The sequence below is a fragment of the Loxodonta africana genome, chromosome 4, assembly GCF_030014295.1.
Source record: "Loxodonta africana isolate mLoxAfr1 chromosome 4, mLoxAfr1.hap2, whole genome shotgun sequence".
NCBI lineage: Eukaryota > Metazoa > Chordata > Mammalia > Proboscidea > Elephantidae > Loxodonta > Loxodonta africana.
Genome location: NC_087345.1, coordinates 160,831,688 through 160,837,584, shown reverse-complemented (window position 1 = coordinate 160,837,584; position 5,897 = coordinate 160,831,688). Strand labels below are relative to the sequence as shown.

At 35.5% G+C, this 5,897-nt stretch overlaps 1 non-coding gene across 1 annotated transcript; it reads left to right on the top strand.

Moving 5' to 3' along the window:
• The first annotated feature begins 1,867 nt into the window (after positions 1-1,867).
• Positions 1,868-1,974, top strand: LOC111750885 (U6 spliceosomal RNA). The gene has a single exon (XR_002785942.1). It is a non-coding gene; the product is annotated as a U6 spliceosomal RNA (small nuclear RNA).
• Positions 1,975-5,897: the final 3,923 nt, after the last annotated feature.

Sequence of the window (5,897 nt, the reverse complement as noted above, 5' to 3'; positions counted from 1 at the left end):
CAAATGCACATTTCTCTTCTACTGTCTCTTGATTTTTCATGATAAACAACAGTAAGCTTAAAAGAAGAAAAAGTACCCCTGTGAAATAATAATACATGATATTTAAAAAGATCTTTTCAGCTTCTACATTTCTGAAGTCAGTTTCAGTCAGATTAGAAAGTGAGAAGCATCAGTTAAAAAATTACATACAAAGCACATTCCTCTAAGATTATAATCCATTTATATAATGAGGTGTTGTTATTCAGAATTTAGAAAGTAATAGCTGAGATGAAGACCAGCCCATCTTATTAAATAGCTCTTGCTTAGCTATGAGTTTATACATCACCAGTCATAGTGCAAATCCACTGGATTCCAAAGCAATAGTTTCAGCTACGGAGTTTTTTAGAAGCATTTATGGTAGCTCTTCTCTCTTGCTTCATTTATCAGAATAAGGAAAAAATATCTATACAGAACAGCCCATTACTCATATGGTCCCAATATTTTAAAGAGGGATACGATTTCTATCTAGGAAAAGATTAGTCCTTTAATTATGGATACAATCTCTTATTGTTTATATATACAGATATTTATTATTTAATTATTCTTAGATTTAGCTTCTTAAAAATTTTTTATTGTTGAATAAATGAAACATTTTGCTTGGCCTTCATCTGAGAAGGTGGTGCATGTATTACTTTTGTTGTGAAATATAAGAGATAAAATAAATATTTGGTGGGATGTATTGCACAAATACTGACTTTGGGCCTTATTATAGGCCTTTACTTATTTAAAATATTCGATAGGAATTAATTCAAACGTGTATCATTTAAATGGTGATAATTCATATCGTGTTGGTCTTACATAAATTGTATTTCCTAAAAATCTAATTGTCAGAATCTTTAGAACAACCAGTGTTCTTATCCGCAACCTGATAACCCCAAGTTGTTTAAAAAAGAATGATTGTTCTTCTACATGAATCAAAATAATTATTTTCAACAAAAATGGAATGGTCTCATATATACAACTGGGAATATAAAAGCTATTTACAAGTTACAGATCTTGAGAAAATCTTGTATTTCAGACATTTTTATTTGGGGATTTCTTTAAGTGCAACTTCTAATTTTGTGATATTCTACAATAGGAATGAATCATCATTCTCCTAACTGACTTCTGCTCTGCTTCAGTAGAGTGTTTGCCCAGATTATGACCAAGATAGACAAAGAGACCTATTCTCAAACGAGATCACCAAGTAGCCTCTATGATACCCTAGTAAAACAGTAGGGTTATAGTAAAGGAAACAATAGCCTTTTTATGGCCTTCTCTTCACAGTTCAGAACTCAGGCCTATCTGACAAAGTTGGGAACTGTGACAAAATTAGTAATGGCTTTTAAATAAATAATTTGAACATCTTAGATGTTAACTTACATTTTAATACTTTGAATATGAGGTAAAATCAACAGAGAAAATAAAATCCACATCCAGAAAAACACAGCAAGGTTTAGGGCATTATTCTGTTCTGCCTTTCTTTTTCTTATTCTTTTTGCCTTATACTTAACCTTTTCTTTTTTATGAAGTTTCATAATTTTGAGTCTAAAAATGTTATTGCCATAAGCAAGCTGTAATTGATAACCTTGGCTACACTAGAAGCCCCTAACATAGGGTGCTACCAACAGTTAAGTGCTTGACTACTAGTCAAAAGGTCAGTGGTTCAAACTCTCCTAGAGGTGCCTCGGAAGACAGGCCTGGTGATCTGCTTCTTAAAGGTCACAGCCTTGAAAACCCTATGGAGCAGTTCTACTCTGCATGTATGGGGTCACCATGAGCTGGAATCAACTCGACAGCAACTAACAACAACAAAACCTTTCTTTAAAAAGATTAAAAGAAAACCCTGGTGTTCGCTTTGTCACTATATATACTAAAACTGGAGCAGCACAGAGAAGATTAATGAGGCTTATGTGCAAGGATGGTTCACACATTTGTGAATCATTCCATATTTCCCGCTATTTGTTTCAGAAGGTATGGGACTGGGGGAGCAGGGAGGCAAAGGGTATGAAGGTGTTCTTAAACTCGATCACTAATATTTCATGTATTTTATTATGTAAAATGCTCATAAAGGTTAATCTTGGTGTGGAAATATAGGTGTTTGTTGTACGATTTTCTGTACCTTCTCTGTATGAAAAAAATTACAGTAGTCATTTTATTCCACATCTAGGCTTTTAACCTAAGAAAATAACCAGAAATACATGCCATAATTTATGCCTAAGTATGTTCATTTCAGTATTATTTATAAAAGGGAAAAATTGAAAACAATCTAAAGGTTGAGCAATATAGGAATGGTTAAATAAATTATATTGGAATCATATGATTATTGTGTATTGCTTTGGAAAACTTGTTTTCTGTGTTAGTTTCCTATTGCTGCTATAACAAATTTACCACAAACTCAGTGGCTTAAAACAACACAAATTTATTTTCTTACAGTTCTGGAGGTCAAAAGTCTAAAACGGATCTCAATGAGAAAAATCAAGGTGCCCGTAGGGCTTCATTCCTTCTATAGGCCTTAAAGGAAAATTTGTTTCCTTGCCTTTTCTGGCTTCTAGGGGCCTCCTGCTTGTGGCCGCTTCCTGGCATCACTCCAACCTCTTGCTTCCATCATCACATCTCCTACTACTAACTCTGATCCCTCCTCCTCCCTTTTATAAGGGCCCTTGTATTTACACTGGGCTCACCTGGATGATCCAAGATGATTTCCCCAACTCGAGGTCTTTATTTTAATCACATATATAAAATACTTTTACTCCGTCAAGTAACATATTCAGAAGTTCAGAGATTAGGACAGGAACATCATTCAGAGGCAATTATTCAGCCTACCATATTTTCTAAGTAAATAATGGCATATAAATAAAGTGCTTAGAATCACGTTGACACAAAATACACTTAATTATGTTTCATAAAATGAATGAATGGGATAAGTCAACTTCTTACTGCTTTAACAGCCTGATCTAAGCCACCATCATCTCTCACCTGGAGCACGACAGTAGTCTTCTTACAGGCCTCCTTGCTTCTCTCCTTGTCCTTCTATAGTCTCAGCACAGCAGCCAGAGTAATCCGGTTTGGAGGTTTAGGGTCATGGCTTTGAGGGACATTCCAGGCAATTGTTTCTCAGTATTTTTGTTCTACCTTCCTTCTAGTTCATTGCATAGTGACTGGAGCTTTAAAAGCTAGCAAGCAGACATTCAAGGTACAATAATTGATCTCCATTCACCTGAAGCAATAGAGGAAGGAGAGTCAGGCACCAGTGGAGGAAATCAAATGCATGTTTGCCTTGTCATGAGACCAGAAGAACTAGATGGTGCCTGGCTACCGTTACTGAACATTTTGATCAAAGAGTCTATAGGAGAATCCTGATCAAAAGGGGGAAAAGTGGAATGAAATTTCAAAGTCTTTGTAATCCACATGGAGCTATTGAGGCTGAATGAACCCCTGAAACTATTGCCATGAGATAATCTTTAAACTTTAAGCCTTAAACCAAAACTAGCTTCTGAAGTCTTCTTTGAACCAAAAAATAGCTTATCTTAATTAGTAAAGTACATCTGCTTTGAGCATTGCATTCTTTTTAAGAATTATATATGTGAAATCAAATTGACAGTGGCAACTCGAAAGATTGGGTAGGAAGTTGAGGGGACAGTGAGTTTAAGATAATGATGGTAGAATAATTTGGAAAAGGGTAACTAGAATGGTAGCATAACTTGAAGGATGTAATCAATGTCACTGAATTGTACATAGAGAAATTGTTGAAATGGTATATCTTTGGCTGTTCACCAAAATTAACAATTAAACATACATACATACAAAGCAAACAACAAAAGCATACATCTCATTGTGTTTCTCCTCTGCTCAAAACTCTGCAACATCTCCCCAGTTCACTCAGAGTAAGGCCCGAAGTCCTTTGGGTGACCCTCAAAACCCTATGCTGTGTGCCCTTCTCCCACCCCATTTTCTATCTAAGCAAACCTCCTACACTCTCCCAGGCTTCTACTTTCTCTGGCCACACTAGCCCCTTGCTGTTCCTCCAAATTAGTAGTCTTATCCTCACCTCAGGGCTTTTTCACTTGCTGTTTCCTCTGCCTAGAATACTCTTTGCCCAGATATTCATGTGGCTCACCCCAGCATTTCCTTCAAGTCTTTGCTCATATATCACCTGATTGAAGTCTACACTGGCCACTCTGTTTAAAATCTCAGCTGGCCCTTCACTTCTATATACCCAATTCTTCTTGCCCACCTTTGTTGTTTTTTCCATAGCACATCACCTTTTTGTCTTCTAAAAGCTTATTTATTTATTATGCCAATATCCTCTCCTCTACTAAAACATAAATTCCAAAAGGATAAGGAATTTTATGTTTTGTTCAAGGACATACTTCCACTGCCTTGAAGAGTGCATAGTAAAAGCTCAATAGTTATTGAGTGAATAAATATTAAATTTATGTTATATGCCAGGTTCTGATCTAGGTATGGGGGCAACATAACTCAACTTGACAGATGTTTCTCCTTTACTGGAGCTTGCTTTCAGGTTTTCCAGAACCTACCCAAAACCTCCTTCACCCAAGTCCACAGGTTGACTGAGATAGATGACAACACCAAATGAGAAGTAGTAAGACTGGAAAGTTGTAATTAGCCTGGCCTGTATTTTTCTTTACAGGCCATCTCCACCCTTACCACTCCCATACTTGTGTCCCAATTACTGGTAATTGTTCCACTAATGTTTTGGAGATTCATTCAAATGAATGCAGTTGTTAATTTAGGGTGTCATGAAAAACAAAAACAACGCGACAATTTGTCTAAGGGTCATAGAATAACCCAGTAGAAAATTGTTTCCTCAAATTTTATATCTATACTTATTATTTATGTATGATATACGTATATATCCAGGCAGAATTGACCAAAAAAAAAAAAAAAATTAGCCTTTTCAAACACTGTTATCTTGTTAGCTCTCATTTAAACTAAAAACTTATGTCCGAAGTGCATTCTTCAGATGAGGTTGGGATGGAATCTTCAGTCTCAGGTCTGCCATCATCCTAGTTCAGATTTTTCCATTTTTTTGCTGGACACCACACAGAAATTTGTTTGTGGTTGATTTTTTTTTTTTAATTAAGCAAAGCAGGGAAATTAGTCATTCATAAGTAAAATTTTTAATCTGATTTATCCTTCCTCTTTTTCTTTCGTATATCAAGTGCTTATCTAGTGTTAAAAGAAACACTGCTGCTGTATCATTTGTTGCTCTTTTTAATCAGAAAGTATGAGGCCAGCACACACAAAATGGTTTGCATGCTGCTTTCTGGTCTCAACCCTCAGGTTCCCGCAGATGAAGTATTATGAGAATACTGGGGAATTTTTCATTTAAGAAACTATTCTATTCAATTTCACTTTTAATAACACAATGAATATTTTACTGAAAATACCAAAGGTAAGTACTAAAGAATACTATATTTTAAAGATTCATTAAAAAGCAACATTTAAAGAAATCTGACAACTTGGGCACAATAACAATTCATGCCCTGTTGGTGGGTGAAAACACAAGCAGATACTTTCCCTGCACATTTGCTTTGTAAATTTTTATTGTGGTCAAAGTAATAAACTTTTGTCTCCATACATTTACCTATTCTGGTTATTTCAAGTAGGTGGGATCACATAATATTTTTCCTTTTGTGTCTGACTTCTTTCACTCAGCATATTGTTGTCAAGGTTCGTCCATGTTGTGGCATGTATAAAAATTTCATTTCTCTTTGTGCCTGAAGAACATTCTGTTGTATATGTATATACCACATTTTGTTTCTGTAAATAAACAAAAGCCTGGGTTTTTGCCATTGCGAACAATGGTGCAATGAACACTGGTTGAGTACCTGCTTTCATGTCTCTTTGGAATT